At 48.6% G+C, this 14386-nt stretch overlaps 1 protein-coding gene across 1 annotated transcript in view; it reads left to right on the top strand.

The window, feature by feature from the left end:
* Window positions 1–1821: 1821 nt before the first annotated feature.
* PPP1R16B (protein phosphatase 1 regulatory subunit 16B) overlaps window positions 1822–14386 on the top strand; it is a 59798-nt gene continuing 47233 nt past the window's right edge. The window contains exon 1 of the mRNA XM_030963271.1: window positions 1822–1946. The gene's annotated coding sequence lies outside the window, so the exon portion shown is untranslated. The remainder of the gene's footprint in view (window positions 1947–14386) is intronic.

Raw genomic sequence — 14386 nt, 5'->3', positions numbered from 1 at the left:
ATGCAGATGCCTGCAGGCTCTGAGATGAGCTCAGCCCTCCCTCTGCCCTGAAGGTCTCCACCTTCTCCTGTCCCAGGCCCTGGGCACTGCAAGATCCTGCTGAGGCTGTAGCTGTCCTTATCTTCCCAATAACGATGTTGATACCCAAATTTGAACAGAAAAGGGGGGTGGGAGAGCAATTTTGAGGACATTTTAGGGGTTTTTTTCTCATGTAGCTGTTAAGCTGCATTTCAGCTCTTTACGCTGACTCACCGGTCTGGCGCAGAGCCAGGGCATTTATGAGACTCCCCCTTCATTTCCATACGTGCCTCAGAAAGCAGCTGTGCTTACAACACAATTTCAATAAACAGACAACTGAATTATGGACTTCAGAGACTGATGCAAAGTTGCTGAGCTCTCCAGTGCCCTGGGCTAAGGCTCCTGCTGCCAGACTCGGGCTTTGGAAAGCCGCCTCCACCCTGCGCAGCCCAGGGCTGCCAAGGTCCTGGCTGCTGATCTAAGTCTAGTCCCAGAGCTGTAATTAACCTCTAACGTGGCCAAAGCTTTTCCCATTCCATCCATCCTGCACCTATATCTCTGTGGAGACAGAGAGGAGGGGAACACAGATGAACTTTCTTCTCATCAGCTTTGTTTTCAGATTTTTGCACACACAGAGGCAGCAATAAACAAGTTTCACAGTTAAGCCATGTCTCTGTGGGTCACTTGCTGACTCCTAAACAGGGGTTCTGCCATGTTGCAGTAGTAATAAGTGAATTCTGGACAGAGCTCTCAATCACATGTCAGAGAAAGCTCCCACCTTAGCCAGACCTTCACCTTGTGGTGTCTCACATTCCTGTACAGTTGCAAAGATTCAGGTTTGTTACCTGTGAACACTTACCTACACCTTGTCCTGTTTCAGGGAGTGACTCACATTTCGAACCTAAATGCCTCTCTTGGGCTAGAAGGGTTTCAGTGAAACCTCACAGCTCGGTGTCAGAGCTGCTCCCTGTGGATCTGTTCATCCTGGGAGGAGGCTCTTTCCCAAGGAGAAATAGAGTCCTAAATGGTGATTAATCCTCCAAACCTTCTGAAACCCATTTCACCCTGGAAAAGGCAACTGATCCCAGACACAGTATCTGACAGCAGCATGAGGAATCTGCTCTGCTCCCAGTGGGTGAGTGTGGGCTCCCCAGTGCCACTCCCTGGCCCAGGAGGCTTCTTGGCTTCTCTCCCAGCTCCAGTGACTGGTTTGACTCCTGGCAATGGCTCTTATCTGCCTATAAAATTGGCATAAGGCACACTTCAGGAATGGCATTTGGGTTTTGTATCAGTCGCTGTGTTTATAGCAATGTTACACTGCATTGGGGGGGATTTTGGTTCCTCCTAAAAAATCCTCTGTGACCCCATCATATAGGAACATATCCCAGCAAATAGGAACCTGCTGCCAGGCTCAGATATTTATGCCAAAAACCGTGGCAAAACAGTTTCTAAACCACATATCCACCTTCCAGTCTCAGTGGCGGCAGCAGCATCCTTGTGCTAAGCCGAAAGTCGGGGTAAATCTTAACCATAGGCAGCTGGGCAGGCAGGCAGGGGCGCGACCTTCCACACCGAAATTCAAAGAGGTTTTTTTATTATTATTTATTTATCCTAATTACCCCTCCCGGCGACAGAAACCTCCCCGCCCGCCCCATGCGGACGATCCCTCTCTGCCCGGAGCCCGCAGCGGCCGCTCCCGCAGCATCCCCGGGGATGCCCCGCGCCTTCACCTGCGGGGCGGGCGCCGCTCCCCGCCCGCCTCCGGCCCCGGCCCCTCCTCGGGGCGGAGCTGCGGCCGCAGCCGGGGCCGGAGGCGGGCGGGGAGCGGCTCTGCGCGGCGCCGCTGCCTCCCTGCGCTTCCCTCCGCTTCCCTCCGCTTCCCTCCGCCCGCCGTGCTGCGGGGCCGGGCTGCTGCGCGGGGCTCCGCGGTGAGTGCGGGGCCGGGGCCGGGCGGGGGGAGCGGCGGGGATCGGGGCTGGCCCGGCTCGGCTCGGTCCGGCCGGGGATGCTGCGGGGGTGCCGCGGTGCTGGCGAGCGCGGGCGGGCGCGGTCCCCGCCGCAGGCACGGCGGAGTTTGGGTAACTCCAGCCTGGGAGCCCGGCACGGCTCAGCCCGGCACGGCTCAGCCCGGCACGGCCCAGCCCGGCACGGCTCAGCCCGGCTCGGCTCAGCCCGGCTCGGCTCAGCCCGGCCCCTTCCCTGGCACATGTTCCTTCCCCGTCTCTCCGCGCAGCTTTGTGGCTCGGGTTGAAGCGGTGTGTGCAGCGCGGGTCGCCGTGCGCTGGGGATGGGGATGTTCTGGGATGTTCGTGGGTGGGTTTTGCTCGGTGCGTGTGGAATTCCGAGCCGTTCTGGCACGAAAGGGGTGTGGGAGAAATGGACTCGAGGTAGCTTAAATACAAGCAACCGTAATTGCTGAAATTGGCATTGCAAGTGCTAATTTCAGGTGAGGTGAAGGGCTTTTGGGGACGGTCTCCTTCAGGCTCTGGCAGACCCGGGGAACTTCAGTCTGAACTTCAGCCCCTTCTCCAGCTCCAGGGCCTGAGGTGACGCTGGTGGTAGAGATGCTTTCGGTTGACTGACAAGCCACCAAATTTTGGTTTATCTCTCTGCTTGCTTATCGTGGAAAGATCTGTTCTGCACGGTGAAAAGAGCTCGAGGAGGAGGAGGAAGATGCTTCAAGCTGCAGTAGAGTATTAGCTGGAAAAGTGTTTTTTCACAAATTGTCAGAGAAAGGAGAGGGTTCACAAGCCTGGGAAAAAAAAACCCAAAATAAACCCAAACCCGTCTCTGAGCCCTCCTGTTCCCTAACAAACCCTCAGGGAAGCTCGGGAGCAGCGGCTGCCTGGGCTGCCCTCGCTGTCACCTTGACCCAGCCTCCCCTGACCTGCTGTCCTGAGCCCTGCCATTACTGTTAAGTGGTTTTTCACAGATGGAAGGGCCAAGTGCTGTTATGGCAGAAAGCAGAAGGGTTTTTTCTGGCTGGAACAGAACTTAGTCTGGAGGTGGGTTGTGTTTGTTGTGAAAGATGTAATGTATTAAACCCTAATAGTGCATACTTTTTCATTCATGTTTTTCCTTCCTTTCCTTCTCAATGCTATAGGTTGGATAAAAAACTGGATGACATTAAAATACTCTTATTATAGTATTTTCATGGGTTTTGCTTTATGTCCTGAGATCTCTCATGAGGTTGGATTTTTTTAAAAAAAGCTAATTTTCCCTCTGACTGAAAAACATAAGTGACTATTTCATAAGAAAAATAAGGTTTAAAGTGTTGAACTGCAGATATGTGTGATGGATGTGATGAAATGCTGAGATATCACATCTTCTTTTTGCCATCAAGACCACGTGTCCAGGATGTGCATTTCTAACAATGTCTCGTTGTTGAGTCAGTTGTTGCAGGAAAAATGACTCTGTGTAAATGTGCTGGTACCAATTGTACCAGCTCCTCAGTGCTTCTGCAGTCACTTTGTTGGAACCTTATTTTCCCTTGGTTTAATAATTTATAAAATGCCTGTTGCCTCTAGGCACATTTCATCCAGCAAGAAGAAAAACATCAACCAGTGTTTACTGGTTACAAAGCCTGAGGTTGACAAATAATGAAGCTTTTGTGGATGAGGGGGTGTCTCATTTTTATCTTATATAAACTCACAAAAATGCAGGATTTGTGCTGAAAGTCTTGTTGGTTATTACTTGGTTCTTTTCCCCATCCTTTCAAAGGTCTCTTGCCTGCTGGTGACAAAGTGGGTTTTAACTGTGACCTTCCTTAGCCTAATTTTGGGTCTTCTCCTTTTTCCTTTTACTTGTGTCTGACTTAAGTTTAGCAGCTCTTGAGTATTTAACAAATGTCAAGTAAGGTGGCAAAATCAGATCCTCCATCTTCACCAGCTGAGCTGCTTTGGCTGAAAGAGATCAACCTCTTTTTGGGCAATAAATTGCTCTCTCAAATCCTCTGCCAGATACTTATGAGCCACTATCATTAACTGCATTTTGAATCACTCATTGAGCTGGAGGGGGGAAATTGGCCTGCAGTTCATCTCATCTCCTTTGAAACTGCTAAATGATGATTCAGTGACCTCGGTGGGCAAATTATATCAGCAGCTAATTGGCCTAAGAAGAAAAACTTGCCTGATACCAAATAAACTGGCTGCTGCTGTTCATTATCCTGAGGAAGATGCTCCAGGTGAAAGCTCCAGTTTCAAGCAGTGACAGGGTTTTGTTGTGGCACTGGCAAGGGGACTCAGTGAGCTCCTTGTTTTGGCCATACCTGGGTGTGGTGTCCACTCCACCTCCAGCAGGTTTTGAAGGTATTGTCCTTTGAAAATCTTAACACTTCCAGCTTGCCTTCCCCTGTGGATAGCCCTCTCCTCTTCCTCCTCAGAGGGTGCTCATTGGGCTGTGGTGTTTTTGGAGGACTTGGCTCTGGGGGGATCCCAGCAGAGCTGAATTTGGGAAGGAAAGCAAAGCATAATGCAGGAGTCCCGCTCATCACCTCCTCATTCCCATCCCTGCTTTGGCAAAGCCCTTTCCAGGAGCCGTGTGCCACTTCCAAAGATGCCTGGCAGCTTCGTGGCTCCATGCTGGGGACAGGAGTCAGGATTAACCCCTTGTGGGCAGTGCTGGGTGCCAGCAGAGCAGGGCAGTGAGCTGTGCCATGCTGCGGTCAGCCCGACCTCGCTGCTTGTTCTAAACAGTTCAGGGCCAGTGGTTTCTCTGCATGGAGAGCTGGAACTGCAGGTGAGTGCCAGGGTAGAAGCATCCAGGTGTGGCCTGCTCAGCTTTCCTTGCTTAAGCAGCTGCAGGAGTGAGCAGGGATGTGTGAAAGGGGTCAGCTGGTGGCTTTTTACAAGGCTGTTAGTCGACTTACACCACCTCCTAGGATGGGCTTGCCAGCTGGCTCATCCTTTAGGGAAGTTTCAAGAGGCTTATCACAATCTTACTAGAAATCTGTCGTCTTCTATTAAGCTGCTTGTCTCTCCTTGTCTCCTTCCCGAGCGCTCCCCTGCACATTCACCTGCACAGCCCCACACCAGCTCTGCTGCTTGCCAGAGCCTTGTCTAGGGCTTGCACAATTGTGAACTGTCACTTTTTACCATCCAACATGTTTTTTTCTTTATATATAGAGCGATATTATATTTTTAAAGGTTTTCTCTGAAGGTGCTGCTCCCGAAAGGACAGTGGAGCCTGGATACTTTGCTGGCTGGGTGGAGGTGCAGGGTGGTACCAGCAGCAAGCTGAGTCCAGCTCTGATTAGGGCAAAGCCCCCTCCTAGGTCAGGTTCTGCTCAGCTGCAAGCTCAGAATGGAGCACAGGGTGCTTGGCCACGGCAGCAGCACCAGGGGCAGGTGATGGTGGGTGGGAATCACCTGCACCTCGCCCCTGAAATCAGGATAGCTCCCAGGGGTGAAATCAGGATAGTTTGCTGGGCTTGGCTTGAGCAAAGAGCAGCAGAAAAGCTGTGAGACTTGGGGAGGGGAGAGGAATGAATGCAGCACCCCGGGTCTCACAGCAGTGGGCAAGGGTTTGTCAGTGGGGCTCTGACACGGGACTGAGTCAGGGCTCGGCGCTGCTGTGTGGGACACACGACACCTGCAGAGTGATGTGGCTCTTCCTGACAGAGCTTTTCCTTGCAGCTCTCAGAAGCATGTCAGCACTGGGGTTAACAGCCACGTAGGCACTGAGGAAAAGGAATGAATAGCTTGAGGAAGGCTAAGCCTTAATACCCAAACAAAGCAAAAAAAAAAATGGTGTATCGTTTGATGGGGATTAAGTGAGCTGTGAGATGCCTGGCTCTAGAGGCCCAGCTAGGAAATGCACAGCCTGTGACAAAGGTGGCTTGGCTGTCCCTGCTCCCAGAGCCAGCATCCATGTGCTGATGCAGGTGCTGAGCTGCTGGAGCCGCCCGTCTGCCTCTCCCCTTGACTTTCACAGGGATGCTCTTTCTCCTGCACAACACATTGTTTGCTCTCCTTGAATGTTGCTAGCTGGCAGGGAAAGAGATCAGCCTGTTTTTTCCCAGGATAGTCAGCTGATTTCATCCCATGGGAAGTGGTTGAAAAGCATGAGACAGGTGGGTTGGCATTCCTTCCTTGCCGCCCTCCATAATTCCAGCAGGAGAAGGATAAACGGGAGAAGTGCAGTTGCTGGGTACATTTCCGTGTTTGCATTTGAAAGAGCTTGATAGGCTGTGATTAACGGGGCTAAATGGAAGCTTGATAAATGGTAAATTCAAAGGAACCTCAAACAGAAATGGCATTACAAGGAGGCCTTGGGGAGCTGTAAAGGGCAGGCTGTGGGTCTGCTGCAGTGCTGTTTGGTTATGGTGGGCAGAGAGTACTGCAGGCTCTGTCCCCTGCCTTGTGTGTCCCGTGCACCTGCTGAGGGACAGCCCTGTGGCTGTGCAGACACTCCTGCAGGTGGTTGTTTTTCTCCTGGTTTAAGTTAAAGTGATGTTCCCAAATTGAGAGTACCACACCTGCATCCCAGAGCCCCCCGTGTCCCCATAGCCAGGCTCCAATTAAGGATGCTCTAAAAGCAGCAGGCCAGCTACCATGGCCTTGCAGATGAGAACCATTGGCCTAATCTATTTTTGCAGTGAATTAAACTAGAAAAAGGTACTGCCACTCTAGAATAAGAAGCCACCTGGGGAGTTAACCCAGAATAGTTGTTCTGCTTTGAATTTGCGCCCTATCTCACTTCAAGATAACTTTCCTTCCATCTATGCAGGCCCTGTAAATGCAAAATACAGGGCATGGCTTGAGCAGGATCCCCACCAGAGCCAGGAAAACACCTTCTTTTTCCTGAGATCTTCTCAGCATCCACACACACTCCTTAACTCGGGCACCCTTCTCTGTCATGAATGTGCTCTGTTTCATTCTCAATCCCCCACAGAGAGCTGTGCTCCTTTCCCTCCCCAGCTCTGCTTTGCTCCAACAGCCACCTCTGCTGTCCTTCCCTGTCCCCATCCAGCTCCTGAGCAGGTGACACACCGTGAAATGAGCATCCTGAGTGCTCAGTCCCTGTCAGGATTGTGCAAAGAGCTTTTCTCAGGCTCGCCACCTTTCTCAGTGAGTCAGTGTGAGCAGCAGCTGAGAGGCAGCATCAGGTGGTTTTCCAGAGCTGGGGCTGATAATTTGGGCTGGCCAGGGGTGAAAGGTGTAAATTATTGCAGTGGCCAAAGGCTCTGCTCTTGTGCTGCTGTGGTCTGGTAGCCATCAGGAGGAGCAGTGAGGGTGTTGGCATGATGGTTTGAGTTGTGCTGGGACATTGCTCCTCTGGATTTGTCAAGCTCAAGTTAAATGTATGTAATTTTACCATCTCCTGATTCTTCGGGGGCTGACTCATGCTTTCTTGGCCTGAGTGATTCATAGCTCTTGAACTCCATTGCTAAATTCATTATGCAACAATTACAGGGTTGGGAATGCCACCCTAAGTGCACACAAACAAGCTGGCAGCAACTCCCCCCTCCTTTTCTCTCACCCTGAGCTGCCAAGAGACCTTCCTTGGGAGTTTGCTCTTGTCCCTGCTTTGTGAGTGAGGGTCTGCCATGTCTTGCTGCTCTGCCCTTGAGCTGGGAGGGGCAGGAGTTGCAGGTTGGGTGTTTCTGGAAGAGAGGAGAGCCTAGGAGGGAAGGATGGAGATGCACAGCTTCATTCATCAGGACCAGTTGCCTTAATTTTATCCCAGCTGCTCCATATGATGTTATGGCATCCTTAATGATCCATATGGGAAAACCCCAAGTATCAGACCTTGCTCTGAGGTGCTCCATGTGGTGATGCTGGAGTTTGGCAGCATTTCATGGGCACAGATTCTGCTTGGTGACTGGCACAGCAGCTCAAAGGTCAAATACTCCTCCAAGGAGAAGGATGAAGGAAGGCAGGAGGAGAACCCTGTGCTGGCTGTGAGGTGTCCAGTACTACCTTCATTTTCTCTCCTTGGTGGGGCTAAGATGAGATTTAGGGATTTGTGTAGGACTTGGCTTTTTACTAGTGAGATCTTGAGCAAGAGTTCATCTGCCATGTGAAGTTAAGTGGGTTTTGTACTGGGTGGGCTTTGGGGGGTTAAGCAAAGCAGTGGGTGGGAGCAGGGCTGTAGGGCTGTCAGTGGGATGCAGAAGGGTCATCCCCACCATCTGCTGGAGCAGATCAGATTTCAGGCTTTAAGGTGCCTCTGTTACCTGAATTTGACTTCTGCACTGGTTTTTCTGCCATCCAAAGAACATCTCTTCTAAGAACAAACATTCAAGTGAAGTACCTCCAAATGGCAGGGTTGGCACCTCTGCCCATCAAGCCCTGCAGAAAGTCTTCCCTAAGTGTCACAGACACGTTTTATGGAAAATCCTTTCCTTAGGATTTTTTCTCCTGAGAAGCTGAGAGGCCTCAGGAACAAAATGTAAACAATGGTTATCTGCTGCTGTGGAATGCAACAGGTGCATCTGTGATTGGTCTCATGTGGTTGTTTTTAATTAATGCCCAATCACAGTCCAGCTGTCTCAGACTCTCTGAGTCACAAGCTTTTGTTATCATTGCATTCTTTTCCTTTTCTTGCAAGCCTTCTGAAGAAATCCTTTCTTCTATTTTTTAGTATAGTTTTAATATTATATAATAAAATAATAAATCAAGCCTTCTGAAACATGGAGTCAGATCCTCATCTCTTCCCTCTTCCTGGGACCCTGTGAACACCACCACACCTAAGAGCAGCCATTCTTCCCAGCTGAGGCCTTTAAATCTTGATATCTTTGGAAAGAGTCTCTTCTGGACAGCTCTGACTATTGCACCTTGGGACAGCAGAGAAGAATGCTTGAAAGTTGGGCTCACCAGTGGCTGAGATTTTCCTTGGTCCTCCTTGGCCTGTGGCAGCAGAGCCCTTGTGCTGGTAATCCCAGGAATGGCAGAAGCAAAGTAAGAACTGGACTGGTGAGGAGGAGATCTGCACCAGCAATTCTGGTTTTATGCTCGCAAGTCAAGTTAATCTAAAGTATCAGAAATCCTATTTTCAACAGAGTAAGTGGTAAATATTTGCTTAAACTAGATGTCAGAGCAATTGTATTGTCAGAGCAGCAAGTCAAGCCAACAACTACCCTGACTGTGGCCAAGAGGAGATGCAGAAAGCACAGAAAGTAGGGCACGTATGGTGACGTGCGGCTCGATAAAAATAAGGTTCTTCAGCAACAGAAAATCTGCCTCGCAAGCAAGGCAGTGGCAAGCTGCTCCCAGAGTCTGATTTCAGACTCAAACTGGCAATGTTGGCACCGCAGAGAGCCGTGCTAAGGTTTTGTTAGCATTCTGCTAGCAAAACATTTCGTTTCCATCTCCTGGCTTGCATGTGAGATAAGGCGAGTTCCTCCGGAGCGGGCGGGCAGGGGTGGCAGGGAGAGGCGGTGCTGCTTTTCCCGTGCAGCTTTCTGCTCATCTGCATCTTAAGGAGCCTTTGTCCTCTTCAAGTATTGTGCTTCCACTTTCTAGAAGATGCTCTTGTAATATCCTGCAGGCCTCCAGGGAAAGCAGCCTGGGTTGCCCTGGTGCAGGCGTGCTGATGGTGGGCGCTGCTGGGAGTGGGCTGGGCCTGGCACCCTATAGCAGCTGTAGGGTGCTGCAGGGGGGGTCTGTAAGTGTTGGATCAGCAGCCTCAGGGCCCCCTTCTTGCATGCTGGGGGCCAACCTTGACCTGCAGAATCTGGGGGAACTGGAGGATGAATTTTTTGGTGACCCGTGTGTGGTTTAGGTCAAGAAGTCATCGTGGAGTTCACCAAGGTATAAGGGCTAAAGCCTAGACAACAAATCCAGATGTTTGAGCTGTCTGGAACAAAGCAGCCCACACTGTCACATGGATAATTAATTTCTCCCAAAGTCTCACCTCTTTACTCTCCCAGCAGAGCCTGTGGGCGCCCTGCTGGTCCCTGCACAGCAGAGGCAGGAGGGTAACACCATCCTGAGCAGCTGTACGGGCTCCCTGATGGATGCAGGATGGGTCAGAGGGTGTCTTTGTATGTTATTTTGTTAAGGCCTTTTGAGGATTATTGGAATTGTTATAGATGCGTTCAATAATGTCCATAAGCTTTAGAGTTGAAAGCATTTTGTTAGTGGTAATTAAATGCAACTGCTGGTTAAAATGGATGGATCAGATGGTTGGGAAGAGAATCCTCTCATAAATCTCCCACAAAATCAATATTCCTGCTGTCAGGTGTGTAGCAAATGCTTTTAAATTCTGCCAATCACTGGCTTTGTCACCGTGCTGCCACAAAGCTGACAGAATCACACCTTTCCTTGGAAAGGGACCAGCGAGGCAGGGCTTTCTTTTGGTGGCAAAAACCTCAGAAAATCAATAAAAATTGTGGAATGCAGCCCCACTGGATGGTAACTCCCTGTAAGAAGGCACAGCCCTGGGGGTGCACATCTGCACGGGGGCTGCCTGGAGTGGGAATTCCCAGGGAAAGGCCCATCCCTGTCCATAGCTGGGACCCTGCAGGAGCCCTGCTGCTGGCACATCCCCCTGGCACGGCCTGAGGTGCCCAGGAGCTGCAATTGGAAAATCCAGGCACTTATCTAGCTTGTTGCTGTGCCAGAATAGGGCTGTTCCTAGGATTATTTTTTATTCGGTGGGCCAAAATATGTGTAAATGGCTTTAAACAATGGAAGGATTTCTGTTAAAAAGAGTGGGGTGCGGGTGTGAATAGGGTTGTAATTTATATCTTGAGGGAAGGGTGTGGGCTCTTCCAGTGGTGTTTTTGAGATTCTGTTGGAAATTAGCTTGGGGTTTTTTTTTTTTTTTTTTTTTTTTTAATTTTCCCCACGTCTTATTTTCAAGCCTGTTTTGAGGGAAAATTGTTGTTTTCCAAATTACAGATCTCTCAATGTGTAGCTGAAAATGTCAGGAAGAGGGATGCAGTTTTGGAAGCCTCCACACATCTGTCTGTGGCAGGGTTGATAAAAAATGGAAGGTCTAACCAGAAAAACAAATAAAAAGAGGTAATATCACTGTCACAGATGGGTCGGGCTGCTTTCCCTGCAGGTGTCTGCACTGCAATCCCCACTCCCATATAATGTGCTGTGGAAAAAAATAAATTGAGAGCCCAATCGGAGACTTATGCCCTCAATTAATTTTTGTTCCACATAATCAGAGCTGCTGCATGCCTTTCCTTCAATATTTAACTGCCTGGCTCAGAGGATGGGGCTGCTCTCGTGCGAGGCAAGTTGGGATTCTCTTCGTGTTTGCACAGAAATCCCATTCTGATCCTTCTTTCTTTGCCCAAGGGCAGGGATCCTGCTGCTCCTCTGATGCTGCAGATAAATTTTGTTAGCAGACACTTTTCTGCTAAGGGGAGCAAAGGGGAGAGGGGAGTGGTGTGTGCTGGATTCTTGAAGGAATAAAATTTCCTTGTCTTCAAGCATCACCTTCCCTGGAGCTGTCTGGGGCACGGTCAGAGGGGAGAGCTCTGCTCTGGTTCCACGTGCTGAGCCCTCAGCTCAGGGAGAAAAGCAATCAGGACAATTAGTGAGTGCTGTTGAGTGGGGTTTCTCTGTGCACTGGGTTAAAGGGGAGTGCCTTGTTCTGCTGTAGTTTGAAATTGAGCCCTGAACTTTCTGATTTTTAACTCGACTCAAAATCGCCGTTGAGATTTTCACGTTCAAGCTGGCAGAAATGCCCCCCTCCCTTCTTCTTGTGGAATTTCATAGGTAAGAGCCCAGGGTGTCTGTTTTTACTGATCCACTGATAGACCTGAAAGCAGAGGGGAACCCAAGGTGTCCCCCTGGGGAAGTCCAAGGGGGCTGAGCAGTTCTTACAGCTCCAGAGCATCCTTCAAGTTGTTCCCACTGCCTGGAGTAGAGCCACACCTCAAACTGGGACTGGAAAAGCCCATTCTGCCCATGGATGTGCAGGAAGAGCCAGTGAGAGTGGAGCTTGGCTGGTGAGGAAGATGACAGGGAATAAAAATAGAGAGGGGAGAAGAAACCCCCAACTATTAGTGGGTGGGAAAACCATCCACATGGAAGTTATAGATTTGAAAATATCCCCAGGCAAGAGCAGCTTAATGCAGAAAGGTTCAAAAAATTTAGAATGTTTATTAAAACCTTATCAAAAATATAACAGAAGACTGAATAGAGAAAATATTACAGGACTGGGGGCCAAAGGATTTTTCCCACCATGTGCTCATCCAAAAAATTGATGTTCCACCTTTTAACCCTTTAGCCCCTCCCAAAGTTCTGCCCATCAACTCCTTCTTGACTGTTCAGTGGTGGACATCTCCTACACCTTGACTGGAGGTCAGGTGTTGCCATAATAACAAGCCAAAATTTATAGATAAATTCATTTATAGGAGCTGCTCTGCACAGGAGCCACATGGAGGGAGGTGAGATCTGAGCTGGTTTAGCTTTAATGCTCTGGTGTGCTCCTAAATCCTGGGTGAGAGCTGTGCTCAAAGCCCTGCCCTGCTGTGTTTGCTGAGCTCCCCAGCCCTCTGTGTCTATGCACCACCACCAGGTTTGGGTCACTCCTCGCTGCACACTGATCTGGGGGAGGGCTGCTTGGCAGAGAAGGGATTTTTAGGGTTTTTTTTTTTTTTTTTATTCTTTTAAGGAAGCCCGCATTGAAATATTGATAGGAAAAAGAATGTATATTGTGCCATGTTGGGTGTTTACAGGAAATATATGGTGAAAATACTGAGGGGCTTTCCTCAAACAACTGCCAGTATTGTTAGGAGTGGAACAGTTGGGAGGAGAAAAGAAAGAGGCACTTAAATTTTTCTATTACCAGTGTTGGCTCCAGTGAGATTTTTTCGACTTTCTTCTTCACTTTTTTTCTGTTGCTTGTATTTTATTCCCTCTGCTGGGAAGGAGCTCATTGAAGACAGAGAGATTATCTGGAATTAGAGATAAAGCAGCCAAACCAAAATCTTTTTAATTCTCTGGAGCAGAATTTAGCTTGAAATTTTGAGCTTTCCATCAAGCTAGAAAAATATTTTACAATGATGCACCTTTGCAGCAGGCAGCAACGCAAGTTCCTTTGCTGCAGATGGTAAGACAGTATCTTCCCTTTAAGAAGGTAATTGGGGCACAGATTAAGTTACTTACTTTGCATACAAGAAACCTGTGGGAAAGCCAAGAATCTCTCCCAATTTCTGATGAGATCTCTCACCCAGAATATTTCTGTACCTGCTCTTCCCCACCAACACTCCAGGGCAGATGTAGGAGTTGTGTTCCCTAAGGGGTCCTGCCTGAAATACATATATATTTTTATATATATTTTTATATACATTCATATATATATTTATATGTATTTTTATATATATCTTTATATATTATATATCTTTATATATATTTATATATATTTTCATATATATTATATATATATTATATATTTATATATTTTTTATATATATTTTAGATATATTTATAGATATATTTATAGATATGTTTTAATATATTTATATATTATATATTTATATAATTAATATATAGTTATATATTTTTATATTTATTTATATAATTTTATAAATATATATTTATTTTTATGTATATATTTATATATTTTTAAAAGTGATGTTTCCTGCCACTTTCCCTGTCATTCCCTCAGGAGGAACCATTCTTCTGGTAGTGCTGAGCATCTGCTGCTTAAAGTGTAGCTGAAGCCCCGAGTGAGGAAAGGAGCTGTTTACTTCTAAGATACCAGTGAAATTAAATCAGGCAGCAACAATTTTCATAATTTTCACTCCTCCATGTGGTTCACCTGTGGGTGCTGTGGAGCTCACAGACTCACACAGTGTGCAAGAAGGATTTGCCACCAGAAGCAATAGCCAGAGCTCTCAGAGCAGCACTGAGGGGCTTGTGGGTTCCACCAGCACCTTGTGGCAGGAGCACAGGGCTGGAAATACCAGTCCTGAGGTGGTGATGTGGCTCTTGCAGTGACTTTGATCTGTGTCCATCTGCTCCCCTGTGGATGCTCTGGAGAAGGGTTTGGTGGAGATGACTGTGAGGTGCTGGCTCAGGTGTGTGTCCAGCTGTGGTTTGATGTGCCCTCGGGCTGTGGGTAGGTTTCAGCCTTGCCACCAGCCCTGATGGCCAGAGGAGATGGTGTCAGTGCCCACCTGTGTCACACTCCATGCACAGACACCCAGAAAAGGGGGATGGTACAACCTGCCTGGCAGGGTGGTACTGGAGAAATAAACATTTGGGCTTCAGGAAAAAAGGAAAGCCTTCAGGAGGTAGGAAACATGGCTCTGAAGGAAATGGGACTGTGTCCTGTGGCATTGCAGGTGAAAATGAGTGGTTTGGGGCTCTGATTCTGTGCAGGAATTGCTCTTGTGGTTTGAAACCCTTCCCAGTTTGCCATGTGGTCGCTGTTGGTGTCACCCCTGTGTGTATGAAAACCC

The sequence above is a fragment of the Camarhynchus parvulus genome, chromosome 20 (genome assembly GCF_901933205.1).
Source record: "Camarhynchus parvulus chromosome 20, STF_HiC, whole genome shotgun sequence".
In the NCBI taxonomy this organism is placed as follows: Eukaryota; Metazoa; Chordata; class Aves; order Passeriformes; family Thraupidae; genus Camarhynchus; species Camarhynchus parvulus.
Note: the sequence above shows the minus strand (reverse complement) of the source record. Positions and strands in the feature narration are given on the sequence as shown.